The sequence below is a fragment of the Giraffa tippelskirchi genome, chromosome 4 (assembly GCF_054371585.1).
Source record: "Giraffa tippelskirchi isolate mGirTip1 chromosome 4, T2T-mGirTip1v1.2.pri, whole genome shotgun sequence".
Classification (NCBI taxonomy): domain Eukaryota; kingdom Metazoa; phylum Chordata; class Mammalia; order Artiodactyla; family Giraffidae; genus Giraffa; species Giraffa tippelskirchi.
In genome coordinates, this window is record NC_137278.1 from 15,940,286 (window position 1) to 15,961,304 (window position 21,019).

A 21,019-nucleotide genomic window follows, 5' to 3' on the forward strand; every position below is an offset into this window, starting at 1 on the left:
TTTCTATATGCTAATACACATACACATACATCAAAACACACAATCATAAAGTAATGGATGTATTTTGAACAGATGTCACAAAATATACCCAGATGAATGTGTATCATCCTTTGAAATAATCATCTGATGAGTCTGAATGTTTCTCCTAAAAATGATTCCATGGCTCTAAATACTTTTGGATCTCCTGTGTTGTGACTGTCAGGGAACCAGTTTAAGAGACTCACAATGAAATCATATCTGATTTTCTTAAGCCTAAATTAGAATTCCCAGATTTATCACTTAATTTATACAAGAGACTTGAAGCTAAATGAAATGTACTTTTTTTTTTTTCAAAATATAGCTGTAAAATGAACTGAAACTGTTCAAGACAATGTTTTCCAAACCCTGAAGACAACTTCTAAACAATGAAGGTGTGTCATTTTGTAGGTAGTGATGCTGGGGTGGGAGGCAGAGAGGGGCGGGACATTTGCATTGTGTGAGGGCCTTGCATATTGTCTGTTTTAAAACAAAATTCATTTGGAGGCAAGATTTCTACTATGAATCTTAAATATCTGTCACATTATTTTATAGGTTCATCTTATGTATGAGTGTATTTATGTATAAACAGTTACACATTTTAAGAGATAATTTCAGCCATGATTTATACATTTAATGCAACTCAAGTTATGTTTTACACATTTTAAGTTAAGTTAGATAAAAACTCAAATGTATTTTCCTAAGCCCTTTTCTCCATAATTCTTAATCCCACGTGCATTTTAAAGGAAATGAATTCCGCGTGTTTCTTATTCCATACACTTAACTCGTCAAACAATGTTTTGTAAGGAGCCTTTGATATCTAAGAAGCCCTTTGAGTCTTTTTATGAGACTTTTTAAGCCCTTCTCCTCAGAAACAGGAAGTCATGTTTGGCCAGCACCAAAAGAACTTGCATACCAAATGGTTTAAGTTCCATTTGAAAAGGCCACACCACTGAACTTGGATGGGTGCTCAATCTGGAAACACATGTTCTCCAGTCCTAGAGAAAACAGCTGGGCAAGGCTTGATCAACTCAGAGACCAGGAATTAAAGAGCACATACATAACATGTTAAAGTTCCTTGGAAATTTTAAGAGATGACAGGATCATTTTCAAATGAAAAAAAATAAAAAGATCTTTCTAAATTCTTGGGGTTTAACTTGCAGAAATTTTATTTACTTATTTATATGTGTTTTATGAAAATGACCCTGCTGAGCATGGAAATACATCCTGCCTGTAACATCTTACTTCCATCTGATTACATTTAGGGCAGATTGCATAATTTAGTATTTCTGATACTTTCTCTTCCCACACACTGCTTTCAACTTTCTGTTTTTCTGCCACAATCATAATCCAACATGCTAGAGGGGTAAATTCTTCAGGGAATTGTTCTCTTTTAATCCATGGATTCTTATAGCTCATTTGAACAGAGCTATTTCTGCTCAAACTTGAAAATGCCCTTATTAGTTTGTGATTCCATAAGAATGCTATAAGATATTGGGGAAATCTTAAAGGCATATATACATTTGCACAGAAATGAAGGAAAGATAAATTCACTGAAATCTAAACCATGCTGAAAAATAAATTAGATTCCTCTTCATGTTACGTATCAAAATAAAGGGTCTACTAACATTCTCAGAATGGTAAGAAATATATAAACATATGTCCAATTTAATACTAAGTAATAAAGCAGATGTAAAATGTAAGATTTGTGTAATTTTATCATCAAAACTCTATAGCAAAGCAAGAGAAAAAGAACCCTATTATATAACACACAAAAAAAGGTCATTTGAGGTTAGAAAAAAAATCTACATTTTTTATATTGAAAAATATAAAGGCCAAGGAGGTTTTACTACACCACAACCCCTGTCATTCTTGCCACGCCCAGAACAAGGCATCAGCAAGGTTGTGTTTCCCCAGCGCCCCCTCTCTGATATTAGTAGAATGGCCATCAGGGTCATTAATCATGGAAGCTTACCTTTGGATATTTTCCAAATGCTTTCAAGTCTATTATCTTATTTGACCCTTATAAAAACCTCTAAGTATAGATAAACCAGGTATTAATATTGCCCTTTGACAAGAGAAAAGCCAGTCATGGAGAAATTAAGCAACTTCCCTAAAGGTCATAAAGCTAATGAATGGCCAAAGGAAAAGCTTTATAGACTATCTGTACTGTACTAGAAGCTTTCTACAATTCCTTCAACACAACCCACAGTAACTGTAACAAGTTTAGCACTCACAGAAAAACAAATTACTTATCAAAGTAGAACCTATCATGGTGGATTCATGTCAATGTATGGCAAAACAAATACAATATTGTAAAGTTAAAAAATAGATAAATAAACTAATTTTAAAAAAAGCAAAAAAACCAAAGTAGAACCCAGAGGTAACATTCCAAAAACGAAAATGAAAAGAACAATGAAAACATTTGAAAATGCCCGTATATATTGGTGACAATCCATTCTTAAATATGGACTATTTTTAAGGAAAAAAAAAAGAAACCTTGTTTTTAATTCATGCACTATGACAAATCTAGACAGCATATTAAAAACCAGAGACTCACTTCACAGACAAAAATCTGTATAGTCAAAGCTATGATTTTTCAGTATTCATACAAATGTGCATGTTGGACCATAAAGAAGGCTGAGCCCCTTAGAAATGATTCTTTTGAACTGTGGTGCTGGAGAAGACTCTTGAGAGTTCCTTGGATAGCAAGGAGATCAAGCCAGTCAATCCTAAAGGAAATTAACCCTGAATATTCATTGGAAGGACTGATGCTGAAGCTCCAATACTTTGGCCACCTGATGCAAAAAGCTGACTCATTGGAAAAGACCTTGATACTGGGAAAGATTGAGGGTAGGAGGAGAAGGAGGCAACAGAGAATGAGATGGTTGGATGACATCGTCAATACAATGGACATGAGTTTGAGAAAACTCTGTAGGACGATGAGAACAGGGAAACCTGCTGTGCTGCAACTCACGGGATCGCAAAGAGTCAGATACAGCTTAGGGGCTGAGCAACAACAGTTGCCCAGTGGAAATCTCATGAAGTTAAAGAAAAGGGAAGTGAGATTGCTTTGAAGGGACCATTTCTGACACACTACATTAAGCAGGACCTGTCCTGGGGTGGTGAGGGGAGGGAAAAGTGTTTAACAAAAGTTAATAAGGAATAGGAGCCTGTTCAAGGAGCTCACAGTGACACAGGAGAGACAGACAAGCTAGTCGCTAATTCCAGTGCAATGTAGTAAGGAGCCTAATAAAGGTAAATTCAAAGTGCCCTGGGAGTGGAAGGAAGTGACATTTGAACTCAGCCTTAAATAGTGAGCAAGAGTTCTCCTAGTTGAGAAAGGAAGGAGCATTTCAGAAGCAATCGTGTGTAAAAAGATAGAGAAGCGAGGAAAGACATAATGTGGCTTATTCACAAGATAAAAACATTTGGTATTGTTAGAAATAGGGTATTTGATGAGGAACACGTGAAAGAAAAGTTATCCTGACATTTATTGAAATGTTAAAGAAGAATTTATTCAAGATTATCACCATCAAGCTCAACTCCTAATATAGCAAAGACAGCTGGGTGTCCACCGTCAAGGAGCAGAGCGAGGGGTCAGTGGATGGAAAATTATGGGAGAGAGAATCTTGTTACACTGGCTTGGACGTCAAAGGGGATGTCAGGGGATGAAGAACCTGATCATCCATCAAGAAAGAGAGGATGACACAGCGGGATTCCTTGCTCAGACTGGATCATGCTGACCAAAGACATGAGCAGGTCCCAGATCCAGGCTAAGCTGAGAGGAAGGCTGACTGAAGTTTGGTAAAGGAGAGAGTCCTTGTCAAATGGCAAGATCTGAGCTCTGATGAAGATCTAAGGTCTGGGACAAGCTGCATGTATAAAGGACTGGATTTTATCATCTCAGAAAAGAGAAGCCATGGCAACATGTTTAGGTTTTAGAATTATATCTTTAGAAAAGCTTCTCATTTTAAATTATTTAAATTAGGAGTTTGGGATTAACAGTTATACACTATCATATATAAAATAGATTAACAACCAAGACCTAGTACATGGGCTTTCTAGGTGGTGCTAGTGGGTAAAGAACCCACCTGCCAGTGCAGGAGATGCAGAAGACACACAAGTTAGATCCTTGGCTTGGCAAGATCCCCTGGAGGAGGAAACAGCAACCCACTCCAGTATCCTTGCCTGGAGAATCCCATGGAGAGAGGAGCCCGGCAGGATACAGTCCATGGAGTCACCAAGAGTCAGACGCAGTTGAGTGACTGAGCACACACACAAACTCCTAGCGTATAGCACAGGGAATTGTGTTCAATATCTTATAATAGCCTATATGGAAAAGAAGCTGAAATATATATGTGTGTGCCTCTCTCTCTCTTTATATATATATATACATATATGTAATTGCCTTGCTGTACACTTGAGATTAATTCAACATTGTAAATCAACCATACTTCAAAGAAAAATTGTTTTCTTCATTGTAATATTTAGAAAAGGAAAATTTTACTAAACATAGATCTGTGTCAGTCACATAGCTATTTGAAACAATTCATTTTATTGGGAGTAACCAAGCTCTACTATATATGATCTGGAAACTCTGAAAACGAAGTTGGGAGCATTTTCTTCAAGGAAGTCAACACCATTCAACTAAGGCCCCACCATTCTGAAATCCCATCAAAAATGACCTCTATACAGGGACTACATGGGGAGGGCCTGTGGGAAGTACAAGTCACTGTGAAAGATGGTTGAAAGTCAGTCACAAACCCTCACTTACGGAGCCTGAGCCAGTCTGTGGGCTGTGAACAGAAAATCACCTTAGTCCTTCCCCTCCAGCCCCTTCTCTCCTAGAAGACAGAGGGAAGTCTCCCCTGCTCCCCAGGCCATTCCCTTCCTTTCCCATATTGGTTATCTTGCTATACTGATGACCTTCACACTCCAGGCTCCCAGGTAGCAGGGAGTTTACTGTTGTTAGAGTCAATCAGTCATGTAGGGCTCTTTGCGACCCCATCAATTGCAGCACGCCAGACCTCCCTGTCCTTCACTATATCCCCTAGTTTGCTCAAACTCATGTTCATTAAGTTGGTGATGCCATCCAACCATCTCATCCTCTGTTGTCCTCTTTTTCTCCTGCCTTCAATCTTTCCCAGCATCAGGATCTTTTCAAATGAGTCAGCTCTTCGCATCAGGTGGCCAAAGTTTTGGAATTTCAGCTTCAGCATCAGTCCCTCCAAAGAATATTCAGGGCTGATCTCCTTTAGGATGGACTGGTTTGGTCTCCTTGCAGTCCAAGGGACTCTCAAGAGTCTTATCCAGGACCACAATTGGAAAGCATCAGCTCTTTGGCGCTCTGCCTTCTTTATGGTCCAATTTTCAGCTCCATACATGACTGCTGGAAAAAGAGGGGGAAATTCCCCTCAATCCAGTAAGAAGTCTGTACTAAAGAACACAGATCATTGGACCAATAAAAGAGTGTGGCCAACAAAGACACAAGACGCACCTAAATGCATGCACATGGATATTCAATGGTCATACCAAAGCTTATTCAGTTGTCAAAACCAGAATATATCAAGCAGCATTGAATGAAAAAGACAAAAGAAAAAGAAAAAAGCATAGACTTTGGTATCAGTCTTCTCTTTTGTCAATGTCCAGCTCTGCACTAGTAATAGCTGTGGGACTAGAAGGTCCTCAGCAGGCCCAAAGTAATTTCTTTATCCGTATAATGAAAATGGTAAGCCCAATTTGTGGTTTGCTGTGATTAAATCAGAATATCCTTCAAAAATCCCTAACACCTTTCTCATGACAGAAATTCAACAAACTTTCATCTCTCAGATGTGGAGCTGGGTCATATTTGCATCTATCCAATCCCTTTATCTGTGTCTTTTTTTCAAAGAGCTTGCACTAAAAGACTGGACGCAATCTTTTTATTACACAAGGGCCCAGTTCTCTTGTGTTCAGAGTCCACAAGACCTTCTCTGACTCTGGGGCAGAGCAGCCACTCCGTCGAAAAACAAGTCTTCCTCCCAGCTCTTATAAAACGCAGGCCCACCCTAGACAGTAAAATAAAAAAAGACTCAAGAGAGCTGAAAATGAATGTTTAGAAAGAATCAGTGAATCAATGTGAGTTTGAAGAGTGAAAGAGTCTACCCAACACATAATTGAAGTGTACAAACTATAACAAGCAAATGCAGCATTAACTGCATGGATATTAAAAATATGGACCATGCTTTCTGCCCACTTTATTTGTGAGGTCTCCTTGAAATGGCCTATAAAACCTGGGAGCCTGGGCAGCTTTCTCTAGGGGATCTAGGAGATCCATAAACTGTGGCAGCTGATACTGGTAAAATAGGTTATATGGAACCTTAGAAATTACAGCTTGATTTGGCCAGTATTTATTGCCTGTGTAATGTACAGAAACAGTAAAACAGAAAGGCACTAGTTTCCATCTGTGCCACATTAGAACACCACGCTTGAGGAGAAGAGACATTTTTCATTTAAAATGGTGGCAGCTCCGTAGACCTCTTCCTTTGATATTCTACGCTACCACACATGCTATAGCATAAACAGACTGACTATAAATATGAATCTGTACAGTCCTGAAAGCTGAAACATTCCAGCACTCATGCCTCCAAATGCACCTTCCAAGATATAAGTTTGATCAGGTATTCCATTACTCTTTCTCTCTCGCTTGCTCTCTCTCTCTTTCTTTGATTTTCAAGGTGATTCATTATGTTTTCTTTTCCTCTTTAGGGACAAAAATATACAACAAACATCCCTCCAAAGAAAGCTTCAGGGTACACAGTTCTCCATGATACCAAAGGTGGATGGCAGAACACACTTGGAAACAGGCAGGGAATAAAGATACAGCCACTGAAGAGTTAAGTCTTCATTGTATATTCCGAAGCTCTACTGTGGTCCTGAGGTCTCAGATTCCCTTTAAGCCTCAGCCTGAGTGATGGAAAGGAACCCTATCCTGCCTTATCTGCAGCCATTTGGAAGGTGAGAGAGCAGGGTGAAGCAGATGGCCATCCATTCTGAACAGGGATTTTAACAGCTTTTTGTGTCCTGGTTGTTTTAGCAAGCCTGGTGGCTAGAAAGAGTTTTGAGAGCTTTGTTATTCCATCTGGGACTTTCAAGGAGTCCAGTGAAAAGGAGAGTCAAGTTAAAACAAACAAACAAACAGGCCGAAGAAAAGGAAAACCCAATCCAATTTAAGTCTCCAGAGGAGAAAGAGACAGGACTGGGGCCCGCGGCCCTCGTCTCCTCCTGCCTAAATTTTTCACAAGCGCTTCTTTCTTCTGTAAACACAGACTTCATATTCAAGAAACAAAATCCTTTGCTTCATTTACTGCAATTTACTAAACCTGAAGTGACCAATTTCTTTTGGTTGAGCTCATGATGGCTCCTAGAGGATGTTATTAGACTGGAACTGGACATTTCCTTGGAGACCACCTTTTGGGTTAAGTCATAAAGAGGTTAAACACACCCGAGACCACGCAGCTGAGAGGAGCAGAGCTGCTATATTTTACAGCAAAAGGGGGAAAAAACGTGGGGGGGAAGATGCTTTTGGAATCAGTTTAAATCAGAGCGCTAGCATACATGAACTATGTAATCTGGGGGAAATTATTTACATGCCCTGAGCTTCAGCTTCCTGACCCAGAAGAGTGCAAGGTGATCATGAGAATAAATGGGATCTCTGAATCTGGCTGCCCTGTGTTGACTGGATCTGGGGATTGTCTTAAGTCTGAAAATACGACTTTAAAAAAAATATTTCGTGTACTTTCAGTCTCCTGAGTTGAAATCCTGGGTTATTAGTGAGACAAGCTGTCCCTTTGTTCTGGAAGAAGTGGCTTTGCTGGGCTAGAGCCCAACCACCGCTCTTTGAAAAACTTGTCCTTGACCTGGACTTAGATGTCTTTACTGGAAGCCCAGCCTCCACGCAGAGTGTCCCAGACCCAAGAACAAGACAACTTGACAAGGCACATGGGAGCTGGCTCCAGGCTGTGAGCTCTTAAAGCAGAGAAATCTAGGGGCAGTTGGTTGGACTGTCACAGGTTCAGCAAATAAGGCCGAGTGTATCAACTGACATACCCTCCACAGGAGACAGTGAGAGCCGAGCATTAAATCAGACCCAGGGTCTCTGAGCCTCGGGCTCCGTGTGACTATGCAGGTCTCACACCTGGAAGTTGTCCCGTCTGCCCCCATGAAGGGATGAGCTGACTCTTGATTTGAGGTCTAAGACCTGAGTTCAGGGGCTTCCCCGACGGCCCATCAGTAAAGCATCCACGTGCCATGCAGGAGATGGAAGAGATGTGGATTGGATCCCTAAGTCTGATCTGATCCCTGGGTTGGGAGGATCCCCTGGAGGAGGAAATGGCAACACACTCCAGTATTCTTGCCTGGAAAATCCCGTGGACAGAGGATCTTGGCGGGCTACAGTCCAAGGGGTTGCAAACAGTCAGACATGACTGAGCAACTGAGCAAACACACACCTGAGTTCAGGTGCAGTGTGGCCCCGCTTTCCTCAACAACCTCATCCATTCGCTGCTGCTCTCTGAGCCTCAGTTTCCCCATCTGTATCCTGAGAATAAACATGTCCTTTTAAAGGAGATTAAACATGTCCCTCTTAGTGTTAGAACTAAAATTAAATAATGAGTGCACTGTTTGGTCATCAACACTGATATCACACCTACCATAACTTTTGTCGTTAATAAACTTTGTATGTTTTTCCATGATTTTAAAAATCTGAGATAGTGCCAGAGGACAAGGATCTAGGGTCCTGTTCTCCTTTCCATCCACAAGATTTACTATGGTGGCAGCAATAAGTGAGCATGAGAGAATATTTGCCGATTTTCACATGGTTTTTAGAAACTATTAGATAGCTCTACTTTTAAAAAATAAGTATAGGCCTAAAAATTGAAGTCCTACTCAATCAATTCTTGTACTCCACTGCTGATCTTTATAAAGTTGCCTTTTCTCTTCTATACTCAGCATACCTTTGGCTACCTTTGCCAACTTTGCTTTCTGCCAATAAGTGCAATAATTTAAAAAGAAGGATCAGCAGACATACAGAATCTCTTCAAACACAAACCAACAGCATTTTTTTTAAACAAAGGTCTTATTGACAAATAACAACCTCTGTAGACATCAGAATCCTCATGTGTAAAAGGCAGTCCTTGTTTTTCTACCCCTAATTACACTCTAACAAATGCTGAAATTCAAACAGTCTACATGCTGAGAGGAAGACAATGGAGACCCAGGAGACAGCTTTAAGGGTTCCTCACTCCAGCCTCAGCACACTGTACATGGGGTGAAATACTATCCTACGTGTTAACAGGCCCTTCAGCTGTCTCATGCACACCTTACTTAACCCACCAGGCAGATGAGTGCATTAGCTCCCGAGGGCTGCCATAAGCAAGCTCCACAGACTCAGTGGCTTAAACAGTAGAAACGTGTCACCTCCCATTCTGGAGGCTGTAAGTCCAAGATCAAGGTGTCAGCAGGGCTGGTTCCTTCTCAGTCCATGAAGGTGAGTCTGCTCTAGTCTCTCTCCCTGGCTTGTGAATAGCCACCCTCTCCTTGTTTTCACATCGTCTCCCCTCTCTGTGTTGTGGTGGTGGTGGTTATTCGCTAAGTCATACCCAACTGTTGCGACTCCATGGACTGTAGCCTGCCAGGCTCCTCTGTCCATGGGATTCTCCAGGCAGGAGTACTGGAGTGGGGGCGCCATTTCCTTCTCCAGAGGATCTTCCTGACTTAAGAATCGAACCTGAGTCTTCTGCATTGCAGACAGATTCTTTACCAACTGAGCTAAGAGGGAAGCCCTCTCTCTGTGTATATGTCTCCAAATTTCCTCTTCCTATAAGGACACCAGTCACATCGGATTAGGGCCCTGTCTAAGGACCTCATCTTGACTTATGACGTCTGCAAAGATCTTTTCTCCAAATGAAATGATATCCTAAGGTACTTGGGGTGAGGGCTTCAACATGAAAATTCTGAGGGGATACCGTTCAACTACTGAAAGTAGTCAACTTTGGCTTTAAATTTTCAAAACCCTAGTCTTGAATTGGAAGTAAGTGTGAGAGCAAAGGATCTAGGTAAATACGGAAAAAAAATACAAAGCTTTAAAGACATAATGGGGAGAAACAGAAAACATTCGCAAAGCTGAAAATTAAGATTCTGGCAGAATATACAGGAAGTTTGTGGAGTCCAGGGAGAGAGAGGACTGAGAGGTGGCAAGACACCAACATAAAAATGGTCTTGTCAACAAGTCTTAAGGACCCCCTGGGAATTCCCTACATTGCCCCACAACACAGGGGCTGTCAAGGGCATCTCAAAAGAAATATCCCTTGCTCTGTTTCCAACTCTGTGAAATGAAGCAGTCAGTCACTAATGTCTTTAAACTTGATCACTGTGTCTTATGTAGCAAAGCAATGCTATAGATTATTTTTCACAATGAGATTCCTCTTCCATTTTAAAAATTATATCTTAGAGAAAGAAGACTCTTCTTGTAAACTCAAGCTCCTTCTAGCAGGAGGCAATGAATTAGACCAGCAGGTGGAATAGTAATCTATTAAAGGAAGTGTTTAATGAACCTATTTAAGGACTCTGGGAAAATGCAAAGAGATTGGCAGATGGCAGGATGGAGTGTAACACCAAAAATTAAAACAAGAGAGGGAGAGAGTGCAAAAAATAATAATGAAAAAAGATCAATAGAGAAAACCTTTTTTGTGAGCTTTGACAAAGACTCTCTTTGGACACAACTCTAGCCAGTCTCCACACTTGTGATGTCACAGAAGGAGCAGAATATCTTTACACCAGGGCATTTGTGTGGTGGCTCAAAGTCATTCCTCGTGTGGCCTGTCTGATGATGCTTGCACATCCTGTCTGTCCTGGCACAGAAATATTCGAGACGAGTAACCCTCAGAGTCCTTGTCGCTGTCATCATTCATGTGTGATGTGATGAGGAGGTGAAATGGCCCATAGATACCAGCTCAATGGGCTTGCTGACCAGGAACGGTCTCCATCTAACCTCAGTGGACTCTGCCGCCAGACCCACAATCCATTCTGGTACTTGCAGCACCTTCTTTTAACCCGAGATTTTTAGCAGACCCATTCCTAGGCAACCAAGCAGGGGAAATAGTCCAGGGCTAGATGCTGGAATTCTTAAGCTGTTGAAAAATCCAAGTGGCTAGAAAAAAGGAAAAAGAAAAGAAAAAGTAAGTTTCTTGATTAAGATGTCACAGATTTACAGAATCCCTGAGCTATAAAGGATCTCAAGAGCGACCTCCTCTGCTGCCCTCTGACCCCACCCAAGGCTGGAACCCATCATATGTCAGCTCCCCATGGAGCCACCTGTTTCAGTGGCTCCTCGGAGGAGGTGGAGCTCTGGTCCCAAGGAAAACAGATGTGGTCAAGGGTTCGTTACTTTCTGATAATGCTCTCCACACTGTCTTCATAAAGAAACTTCCAGCATTCCAATGGCCCGTTGTTTCAGAGAGAAGTTTACCTTCTGGCACTATGAGGCACCTCAGAATTAAGCTGAACTGATCTGACTCAGGTACCAAATAACGCAGCAATGGGTTTAGTGCAGTGACTGATTGAACACAGAACCGGGATGAAGGGCAGAGGTGTGCCTCAGCTGGAAACTCAAAGGTTCAGCAGTGAGCTCTCCCAGCTTGGATACCCGTGGAGATGGCTCCCCTATCATGCCAAGGTTGCTTCTCCTCCATTTCTTCCTCAAGGGCCTTCCAAAATGGGAATCCAGTCCATCCACTTGAAATATTTTCGAAGTGGAACCAAACTGGTGTGTTTCAGACCAGAGCTGTGAGACGCATTAATTCCTAACTGCATGGCACTGGGATCACTAGAGCAAGCTCAGTTTCAGTGGCTTGAACATGGGCCACAGGACCCAACAGTTGATTTAGGTGCTGGGTGCTGGATTCTCTCCGTCCCCTCTCAAGTTCACTCCGAATTCTTAGGCCCAGCTCCCTCTGTCGTACTGCTAAGAGGTACTGTCCACTGAACTATTTCACATCTGTATTTCTTTCTCTTTTCTGCTGTATAGTGGCTTTTAATGCATTGTCCTGGAGGACTGGAGGCAAACCTCCAACTGGTAAGTGGAGCCATGCATTTCTTTTGGTTTCATCTTTTTATTTGTAGTACAGTTCAGGGACGTAGTCATCAGATGCTTGTAAACTTCTCTCAACGTTTTTGCCCTATGTTGGTCAATGTCTTCTGGATCTGGTTGCCAAACCTGACCTTCTGAAGGACTTCACTCTTGAGTACAGAGCCCATGACCTCACCAGTCACGGAGAGTCATTTATGGGGGTCTCTGATGTCTCAGATGGTAAAGAATCTGCCTGCAATATGGGAGAACTGGGTTCAATTCCTGGGTCGGGAAGATCCCCTGGAGGAGAGCATGGCAACCCACTCCAGCATTCTTGCCTGGAGAATGCTCCTGGACCAAGGAGCCTGGGGGGCCGCAGGCTTCCTTGGGGTCGCAGGCTTCCTTGGGGTCGCAGAGAGTTGGACACGACTGAGCGACTAAGCACAACACGGACCACACAGAGCTGCGCAAGAACCATCTTATCGGTTGCCCTGAACGTTTTCTTTTCTCTTTTGACAACTGACCCCTAATCACCTCCCTCCACACTGGGAAATTTAAAGGGACAAAGAGTAAAGCTTTCTAGATTAAACCCTGCACAGGAGAGGGTGCCCCTGGGAACAGCCTTCTTCTTCTTGTCCTGTCTCCCTCAGAAATTTCCCTTTGCTTTACAATTCCATCTGAAGGCTATAGAGCAGCTCTTCCAGAGGAAAAGAGTAACACCACCCACTCATTCAACAAACATTTGCAAATGCTTCTGAGTTTTTTTATATTTCTGTCTGTAATTTTTTATTTGTTCGAGTTTGTCTTCTTAAATGAGTTTGTCTTGATCTAACACTAGCTCACCTTGTCCTCTTTGTACCCCCAAACAAGCATTGACAGCATCACTCTGCAGGATGAAAGATGTTGTCTGTGGTCATGGCTTGGCATGTACCACGTGACAAATGTAGGGATCTCATTCTGCTTGTCTCACCGCTAGGCCCTCTACACAATTGAGCCTGATGTTTTTTCATATAATGATAACTTTACAATCAAATGCAAAAATTAACACTTGAATACACGAATATTAAATGAAATAATAGTTCTTTTTTTCCTTTTTGTCATATCTGTAGCAATATCCTACCAAACAAGGCAAGATATTCCCTAAAACTTTCACTCTCACAAACAAAGGTACAGTTCAGCATCAGCCCTACTTTCTTTTCTGGCCTCAAACTCAAGTTATGCACCATATTAACTGCAAACAGCAGGGTCTTAATCATTCTTAGTTGCCAAATAGCCTAGCAAATTACATATTGCATTGGCTCTGGGTACTGCAGGAGGAAATAAATGCCTGTGTTTATGTGGAAAATATGACCATATAACATAATTGGGGGTATTTAATTTTTTTCATGAATATATAATCTCCACAATGAGGATGATGGTTACTGCTTGAGAATTCTTCAGAAAAAAAAAGTAAATAATGGATTCACCAAAATGGTTAGAAACTGATCAGCGATTAGTGGCAATTGCTTTTATTAACACAAAAACAGAACAAAATAATCAAGGTATTCATTTGTTTTCATTCATCTAGCTCCCATATGGTATTTCCATTAAAGCAGCCTCAAGTTACTTAACGTTCAGTTCTGCATTGTTGGGGGAGCCACACTCTCAGGCAGGGCCAGCCCAATGATGAAGCATATGGGAGATTCGCTCCTCTTCTCTGAGCAGATGGAGACCAAGCATGTCATAGAAATAATGTGTTTTGTCTCTGGAGGGAGGATGCTGGCTGCTTTGTACTTAGATGGCATTGCATGCCAAGCCTTCTGCTCAGGTTAGAACTTGTGCAAGTGGGGTTTCCATTGGCTTTGCTTCTTCTAAAAAGAGTTTTGAGATCCAGAAACACAAAAATACTTGCTCAGCAGGGTTCCAAAAGTCTGAAGTCCGTAAGTGACCTTTAGATTATTCTAAAGCGTGCAGTCTGTTCACATTGCAGGCCAATCTCGTCTCACAACTTCCATGGAAGGGGCCTCAGATGGAAGAAGAAACAAAGATGTGAAGAAGTGGAACTCACTTGTCTTAGTCTGCTCCAGCTGCTGGGGGAAAAAACACCAAAGGCTGGGAAGCTAACGAACAATAAACATTTATTTCTCACAATTCTGGAGGCTAGAAGTACAAAAATCGAGGTGTCAGCAGGGTGGTCTCTTTTGAGGCCTCTCTGCTTGGTTTTTAGGTGGTTTTCTTCCCCATGAGTCCTCACCTTATCCTTCCTCTGTACATTGGTCTCCAAATTCCTCCTTTTCACAAGGACACCAATGAAATAGAACAAGGGCCCACTCTCATGACCTGATTTTAACCTGATTACTTCTTTACAGGAATTGAAAAAGTGAAAGTGTTAGTCACTCAGTTGTGTCCGACTCTTTGTGACCCCATGGACTATAGCTCGCCAGACTCTTCTGTCCATGGAATTCTCCAGGCAAGAATACTGTAGTGTGTAGCCATTCCCTTCTCCTGGGAATCTTCCCAACCCAGGGATTGAACCCAGGTCTTCTGGATTGTAAGAAGATTCTTTACTGACTGTCTCTCTAAATATAGTCACATTCTGAGCTTCTGGGGTTTAGGACCCTAACAGACAAATTTGAGGGGATCAAATTTAACCTATAACAATAAACTCTGCTTCTGTGAGTGGATTAAAGAATTGATGCATTAACAATGAGTGAAAGTCACTCAGCTGTGTCTGGCTCTTTGCAACCCCGTGGACTGTACAGTCCATGGAATTCTCCAGGCCAAAATACTGGAGTGGGTAGTCAATCCCTTCTCCAGGGGATCTTCCCAACCCAAGGGTCAAACCCATGTCTCCAGCATTACAGGCAGATTCTTTACCAGCTGAGCCACCAGGGAAGCCTTGTAAAATGAAATGACCATAATTTGGTATCCTTGCTTTGGATTTAAGAATGCTGCTCTGCCCACAGGCACCATGCGGATTCCTCATAGTTCAAAACCCTGATGGGTTTCAGGCTTTGTTAGCATCCCAGATGCCTTAGTTTACATTGGGCATAAGGCTGCATGTCCAGCCTTCCTGAGTATCTATGACTGGAGAAAACGAAAGTGTGCTTGATTTAGGATGTGGCTGTTTTGGTGTTTCCAGGAACCTTCTCATCTTCTGCCCTTGACGTAATAAAACCTCCCAGAGAAGCTGCAGAGCAATGAGGCAAGGGTGAGGTCCAGACCCAGTTCACATCTTAGAAAAACCACAGCATGGCTTTACTTTGGATCCATGATTTATACTGTGTGAGATGCAGGTTTCTCATCTGTACGGTGAGCGCCTTAGGACAATTACAAGAGTGAACCTATAAAGTTCCTAGGACAGGACACACGTTTGACGAGAACTAATTCCTAGCCCCATGCCTCAGTAAATGGAATAATAGCTGCTACTTTTCATCGTGTCTGCTAGTGGCCAGGGGCTTTGTATGCATTATCTTACATAACCATTGTAACCATCCAGCAAGATATTATTATGTATGAGGAAATTCAGCAATAACACATAACAGTGCTTTTTTACAGATGGAGCTAGAGTTTGAACCCTGGTTTACAAGTGTCATGGGATTTCCAGACAGACTTCCTTAATCTTGAACAGATTTCTTTGTTTGTTTGCCAAATTTCTTATTTTTTTTCCTCCTACATTATGTCTTTATAATGATCAGTCAAGTCTTTAGATAGTACGGATTTAGTGAAAAGTGACAGTCACTCAGGCTTGTCTGATACTTTGCAACCCCATGGACTGTAGCCAGCCAGGCTCCTCTGTCCATGGAATCCCCAGGCAGAATGGGTTACCATCCCCTTCTCCAGGGGATCTTCTCCACCCAGGGTTCAAACCCAAGTCTCCTCTCCTGCAATGCATGCAGATTCTTTACCATCTGAGCCACCAGGGAAGCCCACAGATATAAAGCAACCCACTCCAGTACTCTTGCCTGGAGACTCCCATGGACGGAGGAGCCTGGTGGGCTGCCGTCTGTGGGGTTGCACAGAGTCGGACACGACTGAAGCAACTTAGCAATAGCAGCATCTATTACAAGAGATTATGCAGGTAAATTATACTGCCAGGCATTATAGGATAAGTACCCTTTCAATGCCCTTTCAACACGCACACACACACACATACACACACACGCACACACATACACGAGAGTGATTAGACGAGCTCATAGTACAGAGAGTTGATTTCTGTATGTGCTCAGGACAGCTACTTTGAGGGAAAAATTTGAGCAGATTTCCTGGACAATATTTATATAGCAGGAATTTGGTTCTGGTGGTGGGTATAGAAGTAGGTTTCAAAGGAAGACATGATGCAGACAGCAATGTAACAATTTAAATCCACCTCATGGTCTGCAGATAAAAGTAGGTTTGGGTCAATTTGTGAGACCTTTGAGCACAAAACAGCAGCATACTTTCTAAGTCTGATGAGCTCAGGGGCTTCTATAGCTACTCTCATCAACATGTCCATCTTTCAGCTCTTTGTCACACCCCATCACTGTCACAACACTTAGTAGGATACAGTGCTTTCACAAGTTAATAGATGAACAGGCCTTTTCGTTTGAGACATCCAGAACCTCTACTCAACAGCTATCTATATTCAACTTCATGGCCCAGAAAGTGAGGAAGCCTCTGAAGTTACAATTTTGTAACTAAAATACAGGTCTCGATTGGCTATACCATGCTGGGATTTGTTCTAGCCTTTATACGTAAGTGTATGCACGCGTGGTTGTGTGTGACTCTTTTGTGATTCCATGGACTGTAGCCCATCAGGCTCCTCTGTCCATGGAATTTTCCAAGCAAGAATACTGGAGCGGGTTGCTGTTTTCTCCTCCAGGGGATCTTACAGACCCAAGGATCAAACCTATATCTCCTGCCGCTCCTACACTGACAGGTAGATTCTTTACCACAGCGCCATACTGTGTCTTATTTTAATCCTTTCAACAAACCCAGAAATAAATTTTATTGTTTCTTACTAGATTGTAAAATCTGCTTAGAGATGGTATGCAATGATATAAAAGCTTGACAAAAGTGTCCACAAATTCTCAACTTTCTTCAAGCGGGACGTGTGTTGGAAGCGTAACATAAGCATATAAAAATATCCCTGTGCCAGACTTCCACCTTTCGCCTGAGCACTTAGAGTTTTGGTAGTATGCTATAGAAGAATGTGAAAAGAAAACGAATATTTTATTTTTGAAATATACCAAAACTGGGGGACCAGGGACTTTCCAAAATACATCCATGTACCTTGAGACTCTGTTCATAAAACTAAATTCTGAACAAAGCCTTCCTTCTTCTGATAAGATAAAAGATGGTCGAGTCCTGAGTACTGCATCCTGGTTTAACTGGTCCTGTGAATACAACATGAGTATCATCAGTGGTGTCAGGACAGATGGAAAACGAGGCCATTAAGAAGCTTCCTCATTACTCCTTGTCAGCACTGAGGTCCATTAGGAAAATTAATATATTGACTCTTTCTCTTGAGATAAATCCCAAGAAAATGATCCATGTGAAAGCAGGCTTTAGAATATCTAATATCTATGATATATCCGGCAGTTTTAGAATATTTGGTGTCCAGGAATTCCGGAGTCTCTGTAACCTTGACAACCAGGTCCTGTTTTGCTTGCATTATGGCTAGCTCTCCTAGTCAAAGAGCTCCCCAGCAAGCAGGGTGGAGTCTGTTCACAGGAGAGTATTTTACAGATGCCTAACTGCCACCAAAGCCTCATCCATCACTTTAATCAACTTTCCAAGGGAGGGGAAGGGTTCCCCTCAATCCTCTTTATCTTTGGCTTGGAAACATAATGGGTAATCAAGTGTGGGTCAGTGTTAGGTCCATGTTAATCCCTCATAATCCCCAGGTGAATATTTTATGTTTATTAATAGTCACACTAAAACCACAAAACATTTTTAATTTTCTTAATGATGTATTTGTTTGCAGGAGGAAAGACTAGTGAAAACAAAAAAGTTTAAACCCAAAGTTCAGGTCAAATAAACAGAGCAGATCATGAGAAAACCCAAGATACTGACATACAAACATTCTGAAAAACGTAATCTTAATCTTACAAGAATGTGAAGGAGGAAGAAGAGATTGAGTCCTTACTGAGCACCTGTGATGGGCCAGACACCTTGTATGTGAGGCTTTATTTCATGTTACCTGTTGTGGGTACATCTTAGTATCTGAATGTTAAGGTAAAGAGGCTCGGACTGAGTGCTGTGAAATTGCTGTGTCACAGCTGAGCACACGTGTAGTGCTTTATTCAGCCTGTGGTCTCTCTACTGTGTCTTGCTGCTTTTTCAGGGAATGATAAATAATAGTTTTATTTCCCAGTTATGATAGAAGCTTTTTCCATAATTTCTTCTCCCTGTGCCACCTTCTCAAACCCTCTGCCCTGACTCAAATGAATCATATCTATATTCCTATGAAACTATGAATTGATGCTTCTGAACTGTGGTGTTGGAGCAGACTCTTGAGAGTCCCTTGGACTGCAAGGAGATCCAACCAGTCCATCCCAAAGGAGATCAGTCTTGAATATTCATTGGAAGGACTGATGTTGAAACTGAAATTCCAATCCTTTGGCCAGCTGAATTGAAGAGCCGACTCATTGGAAAAGACCCTGATGCTGGGAAAGATTGAAGGCAGGAGAAGGGGACGACAGAGGATGAGATGGTTGGATGGCATCACCAACTCGATGAACCTGAGTTTGAGCAAGCTCCGGGAACTGGTGATGGACAGGGAAGCCTGGCGTGCTGTAGTCCTTGGAGTCACAAAGAGTCTGACATGACTGAGTGACTGAGCTAAACTGACTGATGTCTACTAGAATTCCCAGGTCTCCTATTAATATCTAAACTCATCAGTGTCACTCGATGTTTCAGGAAACTAGACTGAAGAATGTTTCAGGAAACTAAACTGAAGAAACCATACGCAAACTACGGTTCCTGAAAACTCTGAGCTTCTCTTATGATGGAGCCCTGGGAGAAAAATCTCTGGTATCCAAAGTGGACTCCTTTGAAAAATTCAGGACTGGGTGCTCTAGGAGGTAAACCACCACCAGCATCAGTGTCTCATGGTTGGTTATGCCACCTTCCCTTCTGGCCTGTGATGACTGGGACCAGTCCTAAGGCAGATCCTAGAGGTTTATATTCTCATTGTTTGCATTGAATGTGAAAGTAACAGCCAAATTTAGGAAATTGAAAGTCCATGGTTGGAAGTCAGGAAAAAAATATCCAGCCTAATAGGAATGAGAAGGATTGGAAAAGAAGAAACAATGGAGCAGCAACAGGAGGGAATAACGTGAGTGAAGCAAGTGGCTGGCATAAACGGAAGACCCCAGATCACCCTGCAGATGTCGGCTGGAGCTCCATTGCCTGGCTCCTAGGAGATTCTCAGTAAAGAGCAGCTGATCAAGAGTGGTTCAGACAGTGAGGCAGTAAAGCTAGGAAAATAAGAAAACTGATGTTATGAAAACCAAATTAGTGGAACAGAAAAGTGCTTTAGGTGACCAGGTCTCCATCCCATGCAGGGGACATTGACTCCTGCTCCCTGGGAACCTGGGTCCAGGCTGAGAGGAGCTCTCTGAGCCTCAGGTGTTGGCCAGGTCTGCATTTCTTTGTAAATGAAATTCTTGTGCTATTTTCAGTGTCATCAATAATACCAGTACCTCAGCATCTGATAACTGGGGCCAGGTCTACACTGTCACAGTGAAATGTTCTTTCCTGTGACCTCGCACTTCTCATCCTCTCCCCCAGTTAAGAGACTGTCGGTGCTTTGGCTGTGAACTCCTCTGAGCAATGGTCCCCTGCCTCGAACGCTATCATCAGGCACCATAGGGATAAGTCCTACACCCTCCGCAACCTCTGGGTCTCCACAGAGCTCTGCATGCTTGTCCCTGGCATTGAAGGGCCTCTTTTCATACAATTCAAGTTTGACTATGTAGTTGGCCCCTACCATCGAGAACCACATTTCATGGGGCTAAAAAAAATAAATTGACAAAGGGAAGAGTCACATATTTCCTTGCTGGCAATGAATCTTGCAAAACTAAGAGTAGGAAAAAAAAAATACGGAAAATGACCCATTGTCTTGCCAACCAAGAAAAAATTGCCAGTTTCTAAGCAACATTTGTTATCATTTAATTAATAAACATTTCTCATTGAATGTACAATTCTGTCCTAGTTATTCTTCATAACAACACCCTGATGTAAGTCACCATTATGATTTGCACGCTCCAAGTGAGGAAGTTAATTTCTTCCCTGCCTCTTCCTGACACAAACAAAGGGGCTTCCTCTCAAGCTTACTGTGCTCTTCACAGATGTGGCTGAGCATTCATCTCAGTGACTGGGCATGGCATCTTAGCCAGGTGACAAGGATTCAAAGACAAAAGCAGACCAAGGCCATCCTGACAATGTGTCCATCACCGCTTTCTGGGGAAGCCCATTGTGTACACACAAGGAGAAGAATGTGGCCTAGACACAATCTAGAAAGACTTCCTGAGACAAAGACTTGTCACGGGCATATTGTCAATTGTCTCTGTTTTGAAATGTGTCCTTCGTTTTCAACTCCTGTAAGTCAATGGAACAAAGAGAAAGGCACCCTGAGCCTGCAAGGAAGATCCTGTAGGCATGAATATTTTCCCAGTATAGGTATATTTCTTGTTTACTGCTAGAGGAGAACTCTAGTGCAACAGGACTCAGCTGATTCTGCATTTGGGACTTTTTTTAGTAGTTAGCCTTTGGTAGTCGCTATTTTGATGGAGCTTTGAATGCATATCACAATGTAACACATTGGGGTGTTTAAGTATGCGTTAGCACATTTTAAATATACACATATGCCCAACATAAAAAGCTGTGAGAAAGTCATGTAACAAAAAAAAAATGGAATAAGATAAACAG

The 21,019-nt window shown here is 42.0% G+C and overlaps 2 long non-coding RNA genes across 2 annotated transcripts; one reads left to right on the forward strand and one right to left on the reverse strand.

Annotated features, from left to right (window-relative positions):
- Positions 1 to 6,387: 6,387 nt before the first annotated feature.
- Positions 6,388 to 17,706, reverse strand: LOC145544891 (uncharacterized). The gene is made up of 2 exons (XR_014081689.1): positions 17,378 to 17,706; positions 6,388 to 11,206 (listed from the first exon to the last, which is right to left on the reverse strand). It is a non-coding gene; the product is annotated as an uncharacterized LOC145544891 (long non-coding RNA).
- On the forward strand, positions 11,037 to 14,167 carry LOC145544892 (uncharacterized). Its single transcript, XR_014081690.1, has 3 exons — positions 11,037 to 11,085; positions 12,083 to 12,130; positions 14,094 to 14,167. It is a non-coding gene; the product is annotated as an uncharacterized LOC145544892 (long non-coding RNA).
- Positions 17,707 to 21,019: the final 3,313 nt, after the last annotated feature.